Raw genomic sequence first — 25,132 nt, forward strand, 5'->3', positions numbered from 1 at the left:
AACTGACATAATTTAAAAACAAACAAGCAAACAATAGTTTGTGTTAAGTGATTAACCTGGTGTTCTTAAGAGAGAAAGGAAGAGACTCAGGGATAATGCTACCCTTGCATGCTAGCCAGAGTAACTTGGTCTTGTCTTTATTTAATTTAAAATCATAAATAGAATTGTAGCGTTTGATCTTATCAATACAATTGACCCCTTCAAAATGGTGTCGGACCAGTTTTCCCAAACTGGTACGTGCAACGACATATCATCTGCAAACAAATTAAAGTTCACGGTGTATGTGACTCCTGAAGCAAGTGGTTTTCACTGCCAAAACATGGTCCCGTGTTGGGTCCATCTTATGTGAGGTGCTTTTCCAATAAATATATTTGTTCGTCCATCTTCTGGTAGCTGGAGGGTTATTTGGTCCACTCGTGTTTTCTATTGGATAATACGTAGGGGTTTGTTTTCCTGATTTTTTTTTCGGTTGACATTTACAAATTACATCTTTAGCTTTAGTGACATTTCTCAGTAGGTTTCAGTATCTGTCATCCTTAAGGAGTCAATTTTCAAAAGAATTTACCTAGGTAAGATCGAAAGCTGAAAATTAGCCTCGCTCTGTGAGTAAATGCTCCCACACTCTAAAATGAACAGTACGGGTAGTGACCACTTATGTCTTAGTATTTTTATTGATTTTCAATACAAATGCAATCAAAAAGCAACATCTAGGCAACAGTGAACAATTCTATAAAATTGGTGAAAGAAAAAAATAATAATAAGTAAATAAATAAATAAGGAGGATACATAGCAAAGGTACATTTCAATCAAAGGCCACATATGACTAAAGAACAACAGGTAATGGTATGTAGCACTTAGGGCACCAGTGTGTGGCTCCTTCTAATCTTGGGTCATGAAGGGCAATTCTATAACTTGGCACCTCAGACTAGACGCACCAATATTGTTCACTTAGCACCAATTCAATAACGTCATCTGGGTGCTAAGGTGCCATTAAAGTAGTGCTTTTTTTGTGCCGGTACGCACTGGTACAGCATACTGACACCTTTTAAAACTTGTTCTCAGGCTGACAGCACTCTCACAGAAGTCCGAGTCTCCCGCTGAGTGGCTCCGCTATTGGCGGCGGCTGAATTGAAGTTGAAGTATCAAGTTAAACAAAGTTACCAACCTTATCCTATCAGCTTCGGCAGGCAGGCCCAGCAACAGCACGCACCCGACAGTAGCGAAGAGGTCACCTGATCAATGGCACGTGCGTGTTGTGAAGCCAGGTCCTGCTCCTTACTGCCTTTGTGCACTGCCGTTGAATCGCAATGTGCAGGACAGAGAACCATCAGTGAAACAAGTCACCAGCACCACTGCTCCCTCCGTCTGCTCCGAAGTTGAAAAAAAGCCTGCAACAGGCAGGGAAGAGCTGAGCACCGGCAGGCTGTTTGTGCTTTCACCCCCCCCCCCCCTGTGCGGGCTGCAACATATCTTCAGAGAGGCCGGTTCAAGCCAGAGCAGCAAGCAAGCTCCTCCAGCACAGCCCCCTAGCACCAGGGCTTAGAGGACAGGATTGCTGTGGGCAGCCCACCCCTGAGGTTCCAGGCTTCCAGCAAAGGCAAGACTGCTGCTGCTGCAGCCCCTCCCAAGCTCCTAGATTTTTACATCCCCCCCAAGCTCCTAGACTGCTGCACCCCCCCCCCCCCCCCCAGGCTCCATGAAAGGACAAGTGTCTGCTGTGGGCACAACCCCCCCCCCCTCCAGGCTCTGGCCCACCCTGAGGATCTTTCTGAGGGAGTGTTGCTTGTACATCCTCTGCTGCAGTGCCTCCCCAGCACAACTTACTGCCTTCAGAGACTGACCCAGCTACTGTGACTGCAGCAGTGTAAGCAAGGTAAGAAGAATGGGCCTGAAAACTGAAGGAATGGGAATGGATAAGGGGCTGAACGGGGGTGGGGGAAGGGGACAAAGTTGGAATTATGCTGGATAAGTGTAGACAGGGGGATATCAGTGGGGGGTGGGGGAGATGCCTCACTATGGAGAATGGGTAGGGCTGGCCTGGGCTACAGGGAGGAGTGGGGGCAAAGCTGATGCTGAGCTACAGAGATGGATGGGGGGCTGGGAAGGTTAGGGTTGATTCTGGACAATAGGGATAGATGATGTTATATTTTGTGTTATTGCTGCTTCTGCCATTTGAATTTCGTGGAGGGGCATAATCGAAAGGGGTGCCCAAGTTTTCCTGAGGATGTCCTCGCGAAGGGGCGGGGAAACCCGCATTATCGAAACAAGATGGGCGTCCATCTTTCGTTTCGATAATACAGTCTGGTACGCCAAAATCTCAACATTTAGGTCGACCTTAGAGATGGTCGTCCCTGATTTTCGGCGATAATGGAAACCGAGGACGCCCATCTCAGAAACAACCAAATCCAAGCCATTTGGTTGTGAGAGGAGCTAGCATTCCTAGTGCACTGGTCCCCCTCACATGCCAGAACACCAACCGGGCACCCTAGGGGGCACTGCAGTGGACTAACTGATGCACTAACTGAATGGAAAAAGCCCTTCCCTTACCTTTATGACATGTGAGGTTTGTTAGGTTCTGAGATTTGTACAGCGCTGCGTAAATCTAGTAGCGCTATAGAAATGTTTAGTAGTAGTAGTGTTTCAGATTTGACAAGACTGTTCTGCTATTTCCCGGTCTGTGTGCTAGTCTGGTTTGTGTCATTTGGGTGTACTGGAGCTGTAACAGCTTACAGAAGTTGTTTATAATGAAAAAAATCACGTTACTTTTCATACCTAGTAAAAGGAAATTAGTTGATAATGAAGACGAAATCAATTGAGCCTGAAGTTCTTGCTTCAGCATCGTCTTGTATTGAACAACAAAATAATGACAATTGTTGGCCTACTTGTTGGACTTTAGAACAAAAGAATGAATTTTGCCAAAAATATGACTGGCTTTCTATACAAAATAAAAAACTAGGTTGCAAGCCATGTCAGAAAGTTGGAACGCTTGGTATTGAGAAAAAGATGGGAATGAAAATATCAAAAGAGTGGGCCAATAATGAAATCACTTATTTTGGTGAAACACGACAGCAGCAGCTAACATACATACGAAATTATTTGACCACAAGGAAAGTTCATCTCATAAAGCTGCTTTGAAATTGGTGACAGAAGCCAACAAAGACGTGCTAGAGAATGTATGTATAAAATCTACTGGTCATAAGAGATAACTAATAAACAAATAATGGGAAAATCTTCAAACAAAGTACAAACAACTTAACCAAAAACTAAAACGTACTCCCTGTTGTTAAAGTAATACAACTTTACATAAAATTTTAATTTCTTTAATATATAAATGTGAATATAAACAACACCAAACATATATATCCACAAAGTACCCTCAGTATTCCTAAGGATCTCCCCTACTCACTTCCAATCACACCCACACATACCCATTCCGTACCCAGCTGATATCAGATACATATCTATAAATACATTAAATAGTCACATGCTTCGCTGTTTTGTATTCCAAAGTACGGAGTTAAAGAAGCAGCCTTGAGACAGTCCCAATAATTGTTTATCTAAATGTCCAGCAAGATCGCCATACACTTATATCCAGTGTGACGCTATGTGAAATGTGAGCTTGTTCTTTCAAAAGTCCACTGCTGGCATCATCGTATGCTGTTAACCGGCTTAAACATCAAAATCCATTGTGTGATGTGAGCGTCAGCCCATAGAGAGTCCAAATACTGAGAACACCTTCAGTGCGTCCTCGATTAAAATTAATTCTCATTCCCGGTTCTCAATGCGAGACCGCATTTCAATCTTGGCTTCCTCAGGAGAACCACAGCCTCCAACCTAAAAGGACACATATAACATCCCATATTTAATCCCCCCATCAAACTTCACTATAACTTAATATAAACTAATTAAACCATCCTAAATCAAATAATAATAATAATAATTTCTCATTAGGCAGCTTACCCAGTGGGGGTGTTTCAAAGTCTGCGCGGCCAGGAAATGATGACACTCACATTCCGATCCCTTCCGGCCCCTCTCAAATATCCAAACAGGCCACACCCCCAATATACGTCAGAACTTTATATCCACTCCACCTCAAGATTTAACCCCTGAGGCGCCACAGTCCTCCATTGAAATATAAACCGCTGTTCTATATTGAACAGCTGATCGCTCACATTGCCTCCACGATCGGACAACGGAACCTGTACAAGCACCAAACATTTAATATCATCAATTGTGTGCTTATGTTCCACCCAATGTGCAACCAGGGGGGCATCACTCCTCAAAATTCTTACATTGCTCACATGTTCTGCCAGCCTATTCTTTAATTTCCTCCTGGTATGACCAATATAGTATTTATCACACGGACATACTATACAGTAAACAATACGTTCGCTATTACAATTAGTACGTGAACGAAGATAAAAGAACCTATTGGACCCAGGGATTCTTATGGCATCAGTTTGAATAGCATGCTTGCAAAATACACAATTTTTACATGAGGAGTGATGCCCCCCATATGTCAATGGCCTTGGTCTTTTCAAAAGTTCACCTAAATTAGACTTGCGGCTATAAGCCACTTTGGGATGTTCTCTAAACACTGAATGAACACTCAAGATGTGCCAGAATTTGTGGATCACCTGACCTATGGCCGGAGCACGATGGGAAAACGGAAGAACACAGGCAAGTGGTCTGACCATAGACTTCTGTTTCGGGACCAACAACCAGTCTCTCTGGGCATATCGAGCACGTTTATATGCACGTCTTAGAACCGATAAGGGATACCCCCGCTGAATAAATCTATCTGTCAAATTTTGTGCTTGCCTTTTAAAGTCATCCAGGGAAGAACACAATCTCCGTAACCTTAAATATTGCCCCACAGGAACACCCGTCCCCGTCTCAAAGCAGCATGATGATAACTTGAATAATGTAGAAGGGTGTTCCTGTTGGTACTTTTCCTGTAAATAGAGGTAGACAAAGTACCCAACTCTGTTTTACTGATTTTAATATCCAGAAATTCAATAACCTCCCTGGAGACCCGTGCCGTAAATTTAACACAGGGGTCCACCCTATTCAAGGCTCCTATAAATTCTCTCAAATCTTTTTCAGGACCCTTCCATATCAATATAACATCGTCTATATACCGCCGCCACAGCACAACATTTTTGTGCCATGGGGAGGTATAGACATGCTTCACCTCGAAATCTGTCATGTAAAGGCAAGCCAATGAGGGCGCAACAGTGGCCCCCATGGCTATACCTCTTTTTTGAACATAAAAGATTTTTTCAAATTGAAAATAATTAAACCTGATAACCCAGGCCAGAAACTGACGTAAAATCAGTCGCTTATTCATAGGTATGTAACTGTGACCTCACCCTGGGCACGATACTCTACCCTACAATACCCTTAGAATACCTCGGGCAAAATATCGTGTATCGGACAGGGTTAAAGTACAGACATTCAAACTAGCCCCGTCTCCCCATTTCTAAAATGGGAAGAGGAAATAAAACTAAATTTGGTTATTATATTTTGTTATAACCCAGGAGAACAAATGACATTTACATTAATAATTCAATAACTTATTATTTTTATTTATATTATGGATATGTGTCAAGTTCAGATCCGGTTAACAAATTCCATATTTTTTTATTAGAGCATCAACAATCCAACAGATCAACTTCTCCTATGTCTTATCAGATAAGTATAATTTAATCTTAGCAAAACTTATTACCTAAATATGTATTAAATCTTAAAACTGTGTATAAACATTCCCCTTTTCTATAAGAATTGATTCTTTGTAAATATTTTTTTTCAGGTCTCTCATCCGTCAAGCAGGTAAGTATAGTTTGTGTTTTTTTTTTCCTTGGGTTAGCCCTTTGTAAGTCAGTCTTTGAGCTGTTTGTATGTTAATCTCAGTACACTTAGCTTCTCTTCCCGCTTTCTTGTATATCTTCTGTTCTTCTTCTTTCTTTAACGTTGGGTACCATATCTTTACAGTCAGCTATAGGCGGGAACCTGGTTCAGGGTACCTACTAACCTGAGCTTTAAAAAGCAATAAAGAAAAACCCTAGACCATACCTCCTTCTGTAAAGAAATAGCTTTTTTTTTTTTATGAACTTAAAAATATTTCCCTAACTAGCTTCCCCAATAAAAGAAATATATAATTGTTTGACCCTAATCTAATCCCACCCTTCAAATAATGTTTCTCAGAATAATTATTCCTCTATGACCAGACTCACTGAGATCACTAAAGGAAAGCGGAGAGTTTGAACTCTTCTGAGTCAGAAGGTCTCACATAGTAGCACTGTATGCACTATAACTTTAAAATTTTCAAACAATAAAAGCAATTAATTTTGTAATCTGCAGGGATTTTCTTTCCTCTTTATAAATTATTCACAAAACCCCTGCTTAATCTGACAGTAAGAAATGAACATTTAAACTGTCACTTTAGTCCTGTACATCTCACAGGACAAGTAGTTCATTGAACAAGCTTTACCAGCTTATTAAACAGCTAAGTCTTGCTGACTCTATTAACTTATGTTTTCATAAACAGTTCAGCCAGCTCACACAGTTTCCAACCACAACTTTTAAAAGCCTTTAAAGACGCGGCAGGCTTTGGACAAATTAATCAATCATATCAAATCACTCTCTAAACACACACGTTTCCCAAAACTCTAATTTGTCAGTTTTTAGACTGTTTTCACTCTCCGCTGACCAGAGACCTTTACTACAGGTCTGGTCAGCTTTGCACCTACCTCCCAACTGCCAACTGCCCCGTTTAGAACCTGATGACATCTCTGCCAGAGCTTGAGCTCTAAGCACGAGCCCCGGGCACTCTAAACCCCCAGTACACAAATATAGCATTTGCACATTATATTAAATACATTTTAAACCTAAAGAAATAAACAGCTGTTTAAATAAATGCAAATATTAATACCTTTTTATTCCTGAAACCCGAAAATCTTCCTTGTTCTCTTCTGGCACGAGCCTCCTGCTCAGCTCCGTCCACGAGCCAGCATTCAGCTCGTGCCAACTGCTGTTTCTCCTCCTCACGCGCCCTCATCTATTCCCTGGCGCGTGCAGCACCACTACGTGACCGGCCACTTTATTAAAATAAAAATAAATGCTGGGAGAGTGCACCGGAGCACTCCCCCACTCTTCTTCCGGTCCCACGCCGACTTTATCTTCTCTTCGGAACCGGCTCTGCACTTTTAAAAGAGCCGGTTCCCTTTAAGCCTAAAGAATCCCGGGCCCTGCGTCAAAAACGTGCGTCTGACGTCATTACGTCGACGTCAGACGCCGACGCAGGGCCAATCAGAGCCCAGAACCCTCCCCAAGCTTTCCCCGGGCTCCCTTCTTCGCTTTCGCTCCGCCCCTCGATGCGGCCTCATTACCGCCGCTATAGCGCCGACGCGCCAACGCGCTCTCGCGCCAAAAACCCTCCGGGCCCCTGCCGTGGACACGGCAGCGAACGCATCTAAAAAATCTTCCCCGCAGCTGACGCGATGTCCCCGGAGCCAGGTACATTTTCTTTTTAAACCCTCTATGGGTTACAGGTATATCACACAATTCCAGAAAAGACCATGCCACCTCTATAACCCCATCTTGGGGCAAATTTGTATACAGGGCTACTACGTCCAGCCCCACCAAAAGAATCTCATCCCTCATGATCCCTTGAAGCGCAATATGTTCCAAAGACTGTATAAAATCAGTAGAATCACGGACATATGAAGCAGCTTTACTAACCAAAGGTTGGAGGAACCTATCCACAAATTTAGAAAGGGGTTCCAACACTGAATCCCTTGTACACACAATGGGCCGCCCCGGGGGGTCCACCGTGGTCTTGTGAACCTTGGGAATAAAATATATATAAGGAATCTTTGGGTTCGGATGGCAAAGAAACCGCTGTTCCCGTTCTGAAAGAACACCATCCAACACAGCATTTCCCACATATCCAACTATTAAATCTTTAAGATATTGCGTGGGATCATCATTTAAATGATCATAAAACTCAACCTGCTGTAGTTGACGCAACCCTTCCTCAATATATTTTTGTTTATCCAAGACCACCGTAGACCCTCCCTTGTCGGCCCGTACTATCACTATTTGTTCATTATTGGCCAGTTGTTGAATACTCAGATGTTGATCTAACGTAAGATTGTATCTATAAGGCATATTGGTCTCCTCCATTCTATCCAATTCTCTAAGTACCAGTTTTTGAAATGCCATAATAGAAGAATGCGGGGGACCCGGCGGGAGCCATCTGGATTTCACCCCTGTACGGGGCCAAACCATACCCGCCCCTTCATTCATCTGTGATTCACCAAAAAATAAACGAAGCCGCAGCTCTCTGAAAAACTTATAAAGCCCTTGACGAGTGGCAAACGCATCATAAACCACTTCGGAATACAAAACAGCGAAACATGTGACTATTTAATGTATTTATAGATATGTATCTGATATCAGCTGGGTACGGAATGGGTATGTGTGGGTGTGATTGGAAGTGAGTAGGGGAGATCCTTAGAAATACTGAGGGTACTTTGTGGATATATATGTTTGGTGTTGTTTATATTCACATTTATATATTAAAGAAATTAAAATTTTATGTAAAGTTGTATTACTTTAACAACAGGGAGTACGTTTTAGTTTTTGCATAAGAGATAACTGCCAAAATCTTTCACACAGCTTATAAAGTGGTAAAGAAGAACCAGTGCTTTAATCATTTTGAAGCTGAAATAGATGTACAGGAACTTAATGGTCTTGACATGGGCCACATACTTCACTGAACAAATGCACGCATCAACATTGTTCATTACATCAGTAATGGAATGAGAAAAAAACTTGTTTCAAAAAATTGTAAATTCTAAAAGTAAAATATCATTAATAATTGATGAAGGAACAACCCTCAGTCAAAAATCCACATTGATTGTATACTCCCGGGTATTTATCACAGATTGCGGAATGCCTACACCAGTAAATTTATTTCTTGATTTAATTGAATTACCAGATGTAACAGCAAAAGGAATTTTCAGCTCTTTGCTTCATCATCTCAAGTCTATTTGTATGACAGAGGAATACCTGCAGGATTATTTGGTTTCTGTTGCTTGTGATGGAGCAAATGTAATGTTGGGGGCTCATGGTGGAGTTAAGAAATTGCTAAAAGACACATTTCCATCAGTTCTTATATGGCATTGTGCTAATCACAGGTTAGAATTGTCAGTCCACGATGCTGTAAAAACTGTTTCAGGAATAAATAGATTCAAATCATTCATTAATAAGCTGTATGTGCTGTACCATGCTTCGCTGAAAAATGGTAGAGAATTACAGTTGTATGCAAATACACTAGATATTCAGCTTTTGAAAATTGGTCAGATTTTAAGCACTCACTGGGTAGCGTCTAGTTTCCGCTCTGTTTCTGCAGTATGGCAGGACTATGAAGCATTGGTACTTCATTTTGAAGACGCTAAGAATGATTTTACCAGAGACAGTAAAGACAGAAGCATGTATGATGGTCTACAAAGGAAAATTACATCTGTAGAATTTACGTTAGACTTAGGATTAATGTGTGATGCACTTCAAGAACAGTCTGAACTAAGCCTAGATCTACAAGAACATAGTATGGATCTATACAGAGCAAACAACAAAATTAAAAGTCTCATTCAAATTTTTGAAGAGAGAAAACAAAATCCTGGACCTTACTACAAAACATCAATTACTGCTGTCAGTAGATAGGAAAGACGACCCTCCAATCTGTCCAGATGCATTTTATGAAAACCTGAAAATTTGTGTAGCAAAGAGACTTCTTGACGATGTTCAATATATTTGTGAGTGACATTGCTGAAGTGTTAGAAGGCAAAGTTTGCCTATTTGCGGATGATACTAAGATTTGTAACAGACAGGGCCGTGCCGATGCGGTAAGCGAGGTAAGCGCCGCAGGGGGGCGCCCACCTCTGGAGGGCGCCGCCGCGGTGCTTACCCTCGCCCCGGCGCCCCAGCCCAATCGTGGACTTCGGACTTCCCTGCTGCCCTCACAAGCGTAGCGCTTTTGTGAGGCAGCTCGGGCTCTCCCTCCTTCCTTACTTGGTTCCCGCTCTGGCTCCCCGACCGGCAGCCCCCCCCCCCCCCCCGCGTGTTTTAACCTTTACTCTCCGACGTGGCAGCGATGTCAATCAATGAAGAACGCACAACAGACTCGTTTCCAGCTTCTCTGTTCACAGTGTCCCGCCTTCAGCGTCAGCGATGATGCACTTCCTGTTCCCGCGAGGGCGGGACACTGTGTGAAGAGAGAAGCTGGAAGCGAGTCTGTTGTACGTTCTTCATTGATTGACATCGCTGCCACGTCGGAGAGTAAAGGTTAAAACACGCGGGGGGGGGGGGGGCTGCCGATCGGGGAGCCAGAGCGGGAACCAAGGAAGGAAGGAGGGAGAGCCAGAGCTGCCTCGCAAAAACGCTGCAGCCTGCCACATGTAGGGGGGAGGGCAGGGGAGAGGAGAATTGTTGGCCATGTATGGATGCAGGGCAGAGAGAGAGAAGAAATCACTGGACAGGAGGGGAGAGGGCAGAGCAGGGGAGAGAATTGCTGACATGGATGGATGGATGGAGGGGAGGGCAGGGAAGAGAGGAGAATTGCTGGGCATAGATCGAGGGGACAGGGGAGAGAGGAAATTATCTGGAGATAGATGGAGGAGAGGGCAGGGGAGAACGGAGAGTTCCTGGACATGGATGGATGGATGGATGGAGGGGAGGGCAAGGGAGAGAGGAGAATTCTGGACATGGATGATGGGAGATGGGAAGATGGGATCCGGAGATGGGAAGGCGGTAGAACAAGAGGACATGAAATGAGATTGAAGGGGGGCAGACTCAAAAAAGATGTCAGGAAGTATTTTTTCATGGAGAGGGTGGTGGATGCTTGGAATGCCCTCCCGTGGGAGGTGGTGGAGATGAAAACGGTAACGGAATTCAAACATGCGTGGGATATGCATAAAGGAATCCTGTGCAGCAGGAATGGATCCTCAGAAGCTTAGCTGAAATTAGGTGGCGGAGCAGGTGGGGGGAAGAGGGGTTGGTGGTTGGGAGGCTAGGATAGGGGAGGGCAGACTTATACGGTCTGTACCAGAGCCGGTGATGGGAGACGGGACTGGTGGTTGGGAGGCGGGAAATACTGCTGGGCAGACTTATACGGTCTGTGCCCTGAAAAAGATAGGTACAAATTCAAGATAAACTCATATCTTGGGCAGACTAGATGGACCATGCAGGTCTTTTTCTGCCGTCATCTACTATGTTACTATGGATGGATGAATGGGGACAGGAGAGAGAGGAAATTTTCTGGAGATGGATGGAGGAGAGGGCAGGGGAGAACGGAGAGTTCCTGGACATGGATGGATGGATGGAGGGGAGGGCAAGGGAGAGAGGAGAATTCTGGACATGGATGGATGAATGGGGACAGGGGAGAGAGGAAATTTGCAGGATATGGGTGGATGGATGGAGGAGAGGGAAGGGGAGAATGGAGAGTTGTTGGACATGGATGGATGGAGGGGAGGGACGTCAGGAAGGAGATGCACATGGATGGAGGGGAGGGAAGAGAGGAGAAATGCTGGACATGGATGGAGTGGAGGGCAGGGAAGAGAGGAGAAATGCTGGACAAGGATGGGGGAAGGAAAGATAAAGGAAGGAGATGCACACAGATGGAGTGGAAGGGAGAGAGGAGAAATGCTGGATATGGATGGAGGGGAGAGAAGACAAAGGTTGTAGATGCACATGGATGGAGGGGAGTGAGGAGAAATGCTTTATATGGATGGAGGGGAAATTGCTGAATTTAAAGGCTGGATTGGAACACTTTGAGGGCAGATGTTGAAACTGGAGAAAGGATAGGGTGGTAGACAGGACGCATAAGGACACAGAAAGATGGTGGACATGATGAGAGAAAAAAATATCAAATGGAAAGAAGACACTGGGACCAAAGCTAATAGAAAAACTAAATGCTCTGACAGCAAAGGTAGAAAACATTTTTTATTCAAAATTTATTAATTGGAATATGTCAGCTTTTGGAAATGTACATCTGTGATATTTTGCATGTAAGTTTCAATGTTTCTAGTATTGCTGCATGCTGAGTCTGACTTCTTGTATTTTGCCTTCATATCTGTTAAGTCATGTGTTTTTCATGTGTGATCAAGATGCAGTATTCTGCTAGCGTGAAGTATTTGCAGCCCTTTTTGTTTTATTTTGGTTTCACTAGGTTGTGTACTGGTGTTTTAGAGCCCGGTGTAATTATAGTGCTGCCTTTCCACACATAAAGGTTGTAGCTCGTCCTGTCCTTGGAATTAGTGCTGTTATGGTTTGGTAAGGCTATGAGTGTGTTTTGCACAAGTTTGTATATAGTGTTTTGCAGTGGAGAGATTGTGTGTTGGCCTTACTAAGTTGGCACCAAAACACCAGAAAGGGTGTACAGCATAAATCATGACACACTACCTCTTGAAGGATCTACATATGGTCGTTAATAAAAGGAGCTCATTGTGAACACTAGCCACCCTAAAAGGGTGTTTTTTGGCTCTACACGTATCATGATATTATGATCCCTTGTTTCATATTGTTGACGGTCTGCATGTTCCTTATGGTGGTATATTGGTGTATTAGGGTCTTCCCAGTGTAATATTTATGGTACAGTAAGGTTCTGAGTGTGTTTTTGCACAAAGTTGTGCATAGTGTTTTGCAGTTGAGCGATTGTGTTTAGTATATGCTTTGAGCAACCACTTTATTCTTTGACATATGATACATATCTAATATCTAAATTTAATAAAAGGTATTAACTATGACTTTTATTTTTACTTATTTTTTTTCTGTGTGTTGTCAAACACTTATGGAGGTAAGCTCCGCCCCTGGCCCACCCCTAACCCCGCCCCTTTAGCCTCCCCAAACAGTTGGGCCACCGACCGCCTATGGCAGGCATGGATGGGAGGGCAGAGAGACAGGCATGGATGGGAGGGCAGCAGCAGGGCCCAGGGAGAGGACAAATTGCTGGAAGTGGAGGGGAGAGAGGAGGATTGCTGGCTATGGATGGAGGAGGGAAGGGCAGAGAGGGACAAGGATGGACATGGGGGCCCAGGGAGAGGACAAATTGCTGGAAATGGAGGGGAGGGGAGAGAGGAGGATTGCTGGCTATGGATGGAGGAGGGAAGGGCAGAGAGGGACAAGAATGGACATGGATGGGAGGGCAGGACCCAGGGAGAGAGAAGAAATTGCTGGAAATGGATATAGAGCAAGAAATGAAGAAGAAAGGAGGAAAGTAAAGAAATAAATGGAAAGGAAGCCCTGGAAATGGAGTTAAGAGGACAGATAGCATCAGACTCAGATACTGGGCCAGCATGATCGGAAAAAGAAAGTCACCAGACAACAAAGGTAGAAAAAAATCATTTTATTTTTATTTTAGCGTTTGGAATATGTCCACTTTGAGAATTTACATCTGCTATCTTATTTTGCAATGTATAGCAATTTGTTTCTAAGAATATTGCTGACAATTCCTGTCAGTGTGGCAAGTGGTGAGCGATCATTTTCACCGGGGTGGGGGGGGGCGGCGCCAACTGATAGTCTGCAGGGGGGCGCCAGAGACCCTAGGCACGGCCCTGGTAACAGAGTGGACATCCGGGAGGGAGTGGAAAACATGAAAAAGGATCTGAGGAAGCTAGAAGAATGGTCTAAGGTTTGGCAATTAAAATTCAATGCGAAGAAATGCAAAGTGATGCACTTAGGGAGTAGAAATCCACGGGAGACGTGTGTGTTAGCTGGTGAGAGTCTGGTAGGTACGGACAGGGAGAGGGATCTTGGGGTGATAGCAGTGGTGTGCTGGTTAATGTTTAACAACAGGCTCTCTCCCCAGTCCCCCTCTGCGCCCCCCCCCCCCCAAATTGCAGAGCTGGCTATAGCCGGGGAGAGAGCCTGGGGGGGGGGGGGTGGCAATGCATTCCTCCAGGAAAAAAAATTAAATGATCCCAGGTTCCAATCTAATTCATGTTTAATGTGCGATAAAATGCCATAAATAAGTAAATAAATATAAACTTTTAATGTTGAGCACCTGATTCTCAAAGTGAACATATTCCAAATACTGTAATGAAAATAAACTGATTTTTTTCTACCTTTGTTGTCTGGTGACTGTTTTTCTGATCATGCTGGCCCAGTATCTGATTCTGCTGCTATCTGTCCTCTTAACTCCGTTTCCAGGGCTTCCTTTCCATTTATTTCTTTCCTTTCCTCCTTTCTTCTTCATTTCTGGTCCTCAGCTTCTGCCTATTTTCTTCATCCATGTGCAGTTTTTCTCCTCTCTTCCTTTCCCCTCATCTCATCTCCTTCCTCACTCTTCCCTCTCCTCCATCCATGTCCAGCATTTCTTTTCTCTCCCCTCCTCTCCCCTGCCCTCCATCCACCCATGTCCAGTGACCCTTCTCCCCCCTGCCCTCCATCCACCCACGTCCAGCGACCCTTCCCTCCCCCTGCCCTGCATGCACCCATACCCAGTGACCCTCCTTTCCCCTGCCCTCTATCCACCCATGTCCAGCAGTGACCCTCCTCTCCCTTGCCCTCCATCCACCCATGTCCAGCAGTGACCCTCCTCTCCCCTGCCCTGCATGCACCCATACCCAGCGACCCTTCTCTCCCCTCCATCCACCCATGCCCAGCGACTCCCAACTCCCTTCAGCGAATTCTCCTCCCTCCCTACAGATCCGGTCCCTCACCGACTCCTTGTCCTTCTAATTCTTCGGGGCAGGCAGTCATGCCTGCCCGCTGCCAGCACTGACTCTCCCCCGCTGCCGGTTTGCGCTTCAAAATGGCCGCCGAGACTTCAGCAGAAGTCTCGCGAGGCCGCCTCTGGAAGTCTCGGCAGCCATTTTTAAAGCGTGAATCGGCAGCGGGGGAGAGTCAGCTGGCAGCGGGCAGGCAAGACTGCCTACCCCAAAGAATTAGAAGGACAAGGAGTCGGTGAGAGACCTATCCGGAGGGAGGGAGGAGAGCCAGAGCCGACTCGCGATTTTTAACAACCGGCTCACAAGTCAGTAGAAAGTTTAACAACTGGCTCTTGCGAGCCGGTGCGAGCCGGCTCCAGCACACCACTGGGTGATAGTATCTGAGGATCTGAAGGCGACGAAACAGTGTGACAAGGTGGTGGCCATAGCTAGAAGGTTGCTAGGCTGTACAAAGAGAGGTGTGACCAGCAGAAGAAAGGGGGTGTTGATGCCCCTGTAGAAGTCATTAGTGAGGCCCCGCCTGGAGAATTGTGTTCAGTTTTGGAGGCCGTATCTTGCTAAGGACGTAAAAAGAATTGAAGCAGTGCAAAGAAAAGCTACGAGAATGGTATGGGATTTGTGTTACAAGACGTATGAGGAGAGACTTGCTGACCTGAACATGTATACCCTGGAGGAAAGGTATCACGTTCTCAAAGCAGGAACTAGGTTTGTGAGCCCTTGGGCCACTGCCGAGGAGCGGCAGCAGCAGGCAAATCACCCAAGCAGAAAGCAGTGCTGAACACAACAGGCAGGAACCACAGAATATAACTAGAAGAGGCTTTAATAGTAGACAGTAAACATTATCCAGTAGCACAGCAAGGTCAAAGGGGCAGGCAGCAAACACGGGTAATCCATAAACTAACCAGAGTCTTTAGGCAGGTGGAAAGCAAAATCAAAGTCCAGGTCCAGGCCAAGGGTCAAAGGCACAGGAAGCAAGCAAAGTCAAAGTCCAGGAACAGGCAAGGTCCAACACAAAGGAAACTTTCAGAGCAGGAACTCCAACAAAGCACCAGGTACTCATAGATGACCTTTGATACCAAGGCAAGGCAAGCAAGGCTCACAGAAGCTAATAAGCCCATCAGCAGCTGACCCTCACTCAGCTGCAGTAATCACCAGCCAAGTAAGGTTGCTGTTCAAGGACAAACCAGCAGAGCAAGTCTGGCAACCCGGAAAATCCGGACCGGACTCACTGAAGTCTGGAACATGGAAGACAGCAGAAAACAGTCCATAGCAGCCACCAGTTCTGGCCACCAGAGGGCAAGGAGAGCACCCACATGGAAAGCAGTCACAACCGTGACAAAAGGAGAAACAGGGGTGATATGATACAGACGTTCAAATATTTGAAAGGTATTAATCCGCAAGCGACCCTTTTCTGGAGATGGGAAGGAGGTAGAACTAGAGGACATGAAATGAGATTGAAGGGGGGCAGACTCAAGAAAAATGTCAGGAAGTATTTTTTCACGGAGAGAGTGGTGGATGCTTGGAATGCCTTCCCGCGGGAGGTGGTGGAGATGAAAACGGTAACGGAATTCAAACATGCGTGGGATAAACATAAAGGAATCCTGTTCAGAAGGAATGGATCCTCAGGAGCTTAGCCGAGATTGGGTGGCAGAGCTGGTGGGGGGAGGCGGGGCTGGTGGTTGGGAGGCGGGGCTAGTGCTGGGCAGACTTCTACAGTCTGTGCCCTGAAAAAGACAGATACAAATCAAGGTAAGGTATACACAATAAGTAGCACATGAGTTTATCTTGTTGGGCAGACTGGATGGACCGTGCAGGTCTTTTTCTGCCGTCATCTACTATGTTACTATGAAGAAGCTGATCTACCTAAATGGGCCAAAGTGCTTGATCCCAAACAGTGGCCAGAAGCATTTAACATTTGGTGAAACAGAAATAAGAAATTTATCCAAAAGGGTCCACCTGAATGAAAGGGAGATAATTCATGGATTCCGAGAATATTGCCTTTAAAGCTTACTTTTGACACCATTCCAATTTCCTCAAGTGAGTGTGAGCGAGGTTTTTCACAGATGAACCTTATTGTGACTCCATCAAGATCTTCTTTGTTGGTAACCACAATATCAGCACTGATGTTCATCAAAATAGTTAGGCCTCCTTTAACTCAGTTTGATCCAACAAAATACATTCAGTCTTGAATGCTTCGTGGACATCGTTTTTCAATAGACACGAGAAGCAAGCAATGAAATCGAGACACTGAACCTATTCCTGGTATGGCTCAGATTTGGAGCTTCATGTGAAAAAGCAATTATTAATATTTTACTTTTAGAATTTACAATTTTAAAAATACATGGTTGACATTTTCAATAATATGAGTAGCGGACAAAATGACACACTCTCTAACTCCACTTTTTTAAACAAGAAGAATTTCTCACAACCTCAAGAGAGTATCAGAATGCCAACATGGACTTTAAACAAGTTAGGCACGATTTATACCCTAGATTTGGATGTACGGCTGACATCATATTCAAAAATGGCTATATAAAAGAGGCTGCTTGATGATTAAAAAAAGGAAAAAAAAGATCTGTCATCCACCTAAATGGACCCTGGTGGTAGATGCACAGATGAACTTTATTGTGATTCTAAGATGCCTAGCCTTTGATATTAAACACATGTGTATAAGATAACTGGAGGCTTCTTGAGTTGAAGACATGAACCTCAAGTAGCAACTTATTGTGAAGGATTATGCCTATCTGTGGCTAGACATGCAAAACCTGGTCACCTGCAGTAATGATGTTCATCAAAATATTTTTGGGTGAGTTTGCAGTAGACACCAAAATCCAACAAGCTGCAGTAGACAGACTATGACACAAACCAGACTAGCAAAATTCAGACATTGAACCACCTGAATCAACTCATGGTATTGCTCAGATATAGAGCTTCTTGTGAAACATGGCCAAAGGTATGTGTATTCAAAATTACTCTGGATTTATATGTAGTCATTTCAATCAGGGGCGTAGCCACGGGTGGGCCCGGGCGGGCCTGGGCCCGCCCAATTTAGGGTCAGGCCCGCCCAGCAGCAGCACAGCGATTCCGGACGGTCCCCCGTGACGTGCCGCAACTTTCACCCCATCTTCCCTTACCCTCGCAGGCCCGCCCAGCAGCGATTCCGATCGAAGACTCAGCTTCTTCGGCTCGCACACGCTGCATGCCGGCTGCCGCTCAAATCTCCTCGCAGCTACTAAGCAGCAGCGCTAACCCGGAAGCCTCTCCTCTGAGCTTCCGGGTTAGCGCTGCTGCTTAGTAGCTGCGAGGAGATTTGAGCGGCAGCCGGCAGGCAGCGTGTGCGAGCCGATGAAGCTGAGTCTTCGATCGGAATCGCTGCTGGGCGGGCCTGCGAGGGTAAGGGAAGATGGGGTGAAAGTTAAGGCATGCCACGGGGGAAGGGATGATGGGGAAAAGATGTTGGAGGGGGAGGGAAGACGGGGACAGCAGCTGCACAGGGGGGAGGGAAGAAGATGGAAGGAAAGTTTCTGCACAGGGAGGAGGGAAGATGGAATGATGAGGCATGGTGGGTGTGGGGGAGAAGCTGCATGGGGAAGAAGGCAGAGATCCACTAAAGGGGTGGAGGGGTCAGGAAGGGAGAAGTTTTGGCTGCATATGAGGTGGAGGGGAGGGAGACATGCTGCATAGAGAGGGGATAGGTGGTGAGAGGGGGAGAAATGTTAAACATAGGGGTGGAGAGGAGGGCAAAATGGTGGGCATAAGTGTGAAGGGAAGGGAGAAATGTTAGACATGCTGTATGGGAAGGGGAGAGAGATGTTGGACAGTGGGAATGAGAGGGGGAGATAGACATGGGGGTGGATGAGAGGGAGGGAGAGGTACACAGTAGGTGGTGAGGGGGGGAAATGCTGGGCCATGGGGGAGAGGACTACTACTATTACTGTTTAACAGGAATGAAGAGAGAAGGGGCAGGAAAATATAAGGCTACCATGGTGGGGTGGGGTGGGGTGGGGTGGGGAAGGGATCAGATGCTGGTTAGAAGGGTGGAGGGAGAAGATGATGGGAATGGTGGAACCCTGTGGGAGAGGGCAAGGAAATGAATGAGAGATAGTGATTACAGAGGGTAGAAATATGGTAATGGGAAGTAGATTAAAGATAAAAGAGAAAGTAGAGATGGGGAATGGGAGAGCAAGAAAGTAGAGATGGGGAATGGGAGAGCTAGTGGGTGAAAGAAGAAGATGGAAATTTGATAGGTAGTTGAAAAGTAAAAAGGAGACGAAGGGTGAGAGAGAGGCAGAAAAGAGCTACAAAGGAATGATCAATACATCAGAGGCAGGAATAGTGAGGGAACAGACAGGAGAGAGGAGAAAAGACAAATGGACTGCAGCCGCTTGAAGAAGTATTAGCAGACGGCAGAGAGGAAAGCAGAAAAGAGAAATTGGAACCAGCAAGATGGAAAAATAAAATGTCCAGACAACAAAGGTAGAAACAAAGCATTTTATTTTGAATGTTTTAAATGGAATATGTTAGCTTTTGGAAATGTGCATAGGAAATGTATTTGTATTGTGTTCTGTAGAAAAGGAAATGAATCTCTTGTTTTATGTCTCCAGTGTTGCAGTAATGCTATGTTTAACTTCTTGGGGTTCCTTTTCAATTTTTGTCTAAATATTTTTATTTCTAATTTGTGATCCCTTGTTCTGTATTTGGTGAGGTTCTGTTGGTGTGATAGTAATGGCAGGTGGGAAATTGGAAGGGAGGCAAAGAGGAGAGGGAATCGGGGAGGGGAGCCCTCCTTTATTTTCTGACCTGGGCCCAAGCAGGTCTAACACCAGTCCTAACCCTTGCTGTATAAGTGGTGAGGATTCCCAGACATCCCCAGCTAAGGACCTCCTCCAAAGGCGGCCAGAACTCCCTTCTACCAAGCTCTGGCAACAGCATCCTTGAGCCATCAACAGCTAAGCATGTGTGGGGTGCTGGCATCAGTGGCTTAGCGTCATTGGTGCTGCCTGCCAAGCTTGGAAAAAGAGAGTTCTGGCCACCTTCAGAGAAAGTCTTCAGCTGACTGAGCTTGAGGATCCTCATTAGCTAAAGTATTTATATTTTGAGGTGGAGGTAGGGCGGAGCAGAGAAAATTTTGTGCCCACCCACTTTGGGCTCAGGCCCATCCAAAACTGGCTGTCTGGCTACGCCACTGATTTCAATTCCATGTTTCCCCTTTTATGCCTGCCCTATATGATGGGATGTATTGACCTATGTATCCATAATGATAACCGCAGCATAAAATAATCTATGTTCACTAATCCATGTTCTGTATATATATGACTGAGGTGCAGTGTAGTTTCTGTGTGGAACATCCTGTTTGTTATGTTTTATCAGTAAGAGATGTATTGGTATTCTAGGGACTGGTGTAATGTAATATATGGTAACATATATTAAATGTTTTTTGTCCTGGAGACTCTCTATATAGGAAGTTTTGCAGTAACTTCTATGGGGGAGGGGGACAGACAGCCAAGATTCAAAACAGATCAGAGCTGACAAGCTGATGGGTTGAGTGATGTCAGAGGTTCCTTCCTCTAAGGGGGGGGGGGGGGTCAGTTGCCAGGGAGACTGGTGATCAGAGAGAGCTGAGCAAGGGAATCCTGGGAAGGAAAAAACGTATGGTGTGTGTCTGTGTGAAATGTAAGAAATAAAAGGATATAATGTAAGCTCTTCTGAGCAGGGACTGTCCTTACTTAGTTAATTTTGTACAGCGCTGCGTAACCCTAGTAGCGCTCTAGAAATGTTAAGTAGTAGTAGTAGATATAAAAGTGAAATGTGACATTGAAAAGGGTTAATTTGATAGTGAAAATGAGTGAAGGTGAGCCTTGGTCCTGAGAATGAGATGATTAGAGTTTGAAAGTGAGTACTTAAATGAACAAGACTGACTTAAATGAACAGGCAGTGCATGGAATGGCTAAGTTCTAAGGGAATTTAAGGTCATGGAAGGTGTAATGAGAGTCGGTGTGCACAGGTACTAAGTGACACACATGGCTGCCTACCATTTTAAGAGTGAGAGAGGTTGTGCTTTGTGCTGGAAATTGTACTAAATGAGAAAGCCTATAAGGGTGTCAGGAAATAGTGTAGGAGAGTGTGGTAGCCGTGTTAGTCCACTCTTAAGGTTATCAATAGAAATCAAACAAAACAAAACATGGAAAAGAAAATAAGATGATACCTTTTTTATTGGACATAACTTAATACATTTCTTGATTAGCTTTCGAAGGTTGCCCTTCTTCTTCAGATCGGAAATAAGCAAATGTGCTAGCTGACAGTGTATATAAGTGAAAACATTCAAGCATTACTCTGACAGTCTGACAGGGTGGGAGGATGGGGGTGGATCGGAGGTATGCCTGGGGACATCAAAGCATATCATTGATATTCTAACAGGATGGGTGTGGATAGGTGAGGGGTGGGGTGATCAACAGAGACATACAGCTTTATGGTTTATAATGGGCTAGGAACCCCAGATCCTTGTTAAGTCCTTTTTGTTGGGTGTTAAAATATTCAATCATTCTGACTTCAAAGGTCTTACGTTCTTGTATGGTTTTAAAGTTACCTTTCAGTATTCTCACTGTGAAATCACTGGTACAGTGTCCTGGTTCTGTGAAGTGCTGTCCCACCGGGGTGGGGGTCCTACTGGTTGTATTGTTCATGTGATGTCTATGTAAATTGAATCGTGTCTTAAGCATCTGGCCTGTTTCCCCAATATAGCATCCTTCGTTACATTTTTTACACTGAATGATATATACCACATATATATTGCTCATCTTCCAATGTGGTATATATCATTCAGTGTAAAAAATGTAACGAAGGATGCTATATTGGGGAAACAGGCCAGATGCTTAAGACACGATTCAATTTACATAGACATCACATGAACAATACAACCAGTAGGACCCCCACCCCGGTGGGACAGCACTTCACAGAACCAGGACACTGTACCAGTGATTTCACAGTGAGAATACTGAAAGGTAACTTTAAACCATACAAGAACGTAAGACCTTTGAAGTCAGAATGATTGAATATTTTAACACCCAACAAAAAGGACTTAACAAGGATCTGGGGTTCCTAGCCCATTATAAACCATAAAGCTGTATGTCTCTGTTGATCACCCCACCCCTCACCTATCCACACCCATCCTGTTAGAATATCAATGATATGCTTTGATGTCCCCAGGCATACCTCCGACCCACCCCCATCCTCCCACCCTGTCAGACTGTCAGAGTAATGCTTGAATGTTTTCACTTATATACGCTGTCAGCTAGCACATTTGCTTATTTCCGATCTGAAGAAGAAGGGCAACCTTCGAAAGCTAATCAAGAAATGTATTAAGTTATGTCCAATAAAAAAGGTATCATCTTATTTTCTTTTCCATGTTTTATTTTGTTTGATTTCTATTGATAAAGGAAATAGTGTGAAAGAGTTTTAAAGAGGGAATTTAAGGGAAGACTGACTGTGAATCTGTGATTTGAAGAAAGCTGCATTCAGGCAGTGTCTGTGTTTGTGCACATGCTCTGAGTGCAGTACAAGGTTTGTCAGGTAGCAGAGTAAGCCCTGCTTTGGTATGATTGCTGTTGCTTCAGATTGATCTGATAGCTATGCAGAGTAATGTAATGTATTTGAATGGGGCTTGTGAGATGAAATGTTGAAACCTCATTGGAATAGGGACTGTGTACCGTATGATGGTTCCTGAATCCTGCTGGATCATTTTAGACTAGGGAATTAACAGTGAGAAATAGGCTTTGGACGTAATCTATTTAGATTTCAGCAAAGCTTTCGACACGGTTCCCCACAGGAGGCTCTTGAATAAACTAGATGGGCTGAAGATAGGACCCGAAGTGGTGAACTGGATTAGGAACTGGTTGACGGGCAGACACCAGAGGGTGGTGGTGAATGGAGTTCGCTCGGAGGAGGGAAAGGTGAGTAGTGGAGTGCCTCAGGGATCGGTGCTGGGGCCGATTCTGTTCAATATATTTGTGAGTGACATTGCCGAAGGGTTACGAGGTAAAGTTTGCCTTTTTGCGGATGACACCAAGATTTGCAACAGAGTGGACACCCCGGAGGGAGTGGAAAACATGAAAAAAGATCTGAAGAAGCTAGAAGAATGGTCTAAAGTTTGGCAATTAAAATTCAATGCGAAGAAATGCAAAGTGATGCACTTAGGGAGTAGAAATCCAAGGGAGACGTATGTGTTAGGCGGGGAGAGTCTGATTGGCACGGACGGGGAGAGGGATCTTGGGGTGATAGTATCCGAGGACCTGAAGGCGACGAAACAGTGCGACAAGGCGGTGGCCGTAGCTAGAAGATTGCTAGGCTGTATAGGGAGAGGTGTGACCAGCAGAAGAAAGGAGGTTTTAATGCCCCTGTATAAGACGTTGGTGAGGCCCCACCTGGAGTATTGTGTTCAGTTTTGGAGGCCGTACCTTGCGAAGGATGTAAAAAAAATGGAAGCGGTGCAAAGAAAAGCTACGAGGATGGTATGGGATTTGCGTTCCAAAACATATGAAGAGAGACTTGCTGACCTGAACATGTATACCCTGGAGGAAAGGAGGAACAGGGGTGATATGATACAGACGTTCAAATATTTGAAAGGTATTAATCCGCAAACGAATCTTTTCCGGAGATGGGAAGGCGGTAAAACGAGAGGACATGAAATGAGATTGAAGGGTGGCAGACTCAGGAAAGATGTCAGGAAGTATTTTTTCACAGAGAGAGTGGTAAATGCTTGGAATGCCCTCCCGCAGGAGGTGGTGGAGATGAAAACGGTAACGGAATTCAAACATGCGTGGGATGTGCATAAAGGAATCCTATGCAGAAGGAATGGATCCTCAGAAGCTTAGCTAAAATTGGGTGGCGGAGCAGGTGGGGGGAAGAGGGGTAGGTGGTTGGGAGGCGGGAAAAACTGCTAGGCAGACTTATACGGTCTGTGCCCTGAGAAAGACAGGTACAAATCAAGGTAAGGTATACACATGAGTTTATCTTGGGCAGACTGGATGGACCATGCAGGTCTTTTTCTGCCGTCATCATCTACTATGAAGTGAGTACTCCTGTAACTTATTTATTTCAATTAGAAAGTTTGGCCACAGTATTGAGAACTGATTAATTATCACCAGTGGCGTCAGTTCCTGGACAAGCAGGGAGTTTTAGGGTTTTATTTCCCTGATTATTTTCTTTATAAGTGAGGTTTAGGGAGAAGAGATCGGTGAATTATCCTCTGAAGGGTTCCGGCTGAGCTCCAACGCAAGAAAGACATCACCTAAATAAATTCAACTACAGCTAAGTGACATTGCCAAGGATATTGAAAGAAATATATTATTTTCTCACAACATTTTAAGGGAAAACTAAAGAACAGAACAACATCAAATATAAAACAAATCCATGTTTTCCTGACTTGCCTAAGTGTTCTGGGTTCAAGTAAGATCCTTGCACAAACATCCATAATACCTATAAAGACTCAAATTCTGACATCAGTAGCAAGGAAACAGTATTAAAACAAATATCTGATTTTGATAAAAAGACAATTTAAATATTTATCTGAAAAGGTTTTTTTCTGCCTTTTTAGGTGGAACAGACAAAGTTAAGGGTATACACGTAAAACTACATTTGAATGTTGAATATGTTATTGCAGTTCTATTAAACCACACACTAATTGTGAATGTGAGTTTATTTGAATGAAAATTTGTTTGCATTTGTATTCAATAAAGAAAAAGATAATTTGCAAATCTGAAGGTGCGATTCTTCCAGTTCAGGAACAAATCCTAAATTTAGATTCCATATCATCATGCTGATCAATCCATAGACTGGTGGTTGTGTCCATCTACCAGCAGGTGGAGATAGAGAGCAATCCTTTTGCCTCCCTATATGTGGTCATGTGCTGCCGGAAACTCCCCAGTATGTTCTCTATCTCAGCATGTGGTGGTCACACACAGCAGCAGCTCTGGCTAGGTCTCCAAGCCTAATTTTTAGGTTTTGTTGAGTACCTGGGGTTGAGGGCTCTTCTTGAGCAAGTGCAAACCTGGTGGCGCCAGGTCCCTCCTTTTCTCCCCCCTCCCGCTGGCTCCGTTTAAAAAAAAAAAAAAAAAAATTTTGGACGTCCTTAAGGGCGTTTATTTCAACGTTTATTTAAACTTTTATTGCAGCTACTCACTGGTACACCAGTTCGTTACAGCTCGGAGCGAGAAGCAGGTAATTTTTACCTTTTTATAGCGGGCAGAGGGTTCCCCGATCGATCTCCACGTGGCCTATGGTGTCGGAGGGCGAGGGCGCGAAGAATCGCTCCCCGGACCGCGTGTGCGCTTCTAGCGGGGATGCGGGGGTCTTAAAGTCTGATTCGCCCTTGTTGGGTGTCAGTTTGGAGGCCGGTCAGTGTC

At 44.6% G+C, this 25,132-nt stretch overlaps 1 protein-coding gene across 1 annotated transcript in view; it reads right to left on the reverse strand.

Annotated features, from left to right (window-relative positions):
• Positions 1-25,132, reverse strand: part of LOC115466343 (butyrophilin subfamily 1 member A1-like) — a 494,943-nt gene that overhangs the window by 169,411 nt on the left and 300,400 nt on the right. The gene's annotated exons all lie outside the window — the stretch shown is intronic.

The sequence above is a fragment of the Microcaecilia unicolor genome, chromosome 3, assembly GCF_901765095.1.
Source record: "Microcaecilia unicolor chromosome 3, aMicUni1.1, whole genome shotgun sequence".
In the NCBI taxonomy this organism is placed as follows: domain Eukaryota; kingdom Metazoa; phylum Chordata; class Amphibia; order Gymnophiona; family Siphonopidae; genus Microcaecilia; species Microcaecilia unicolor.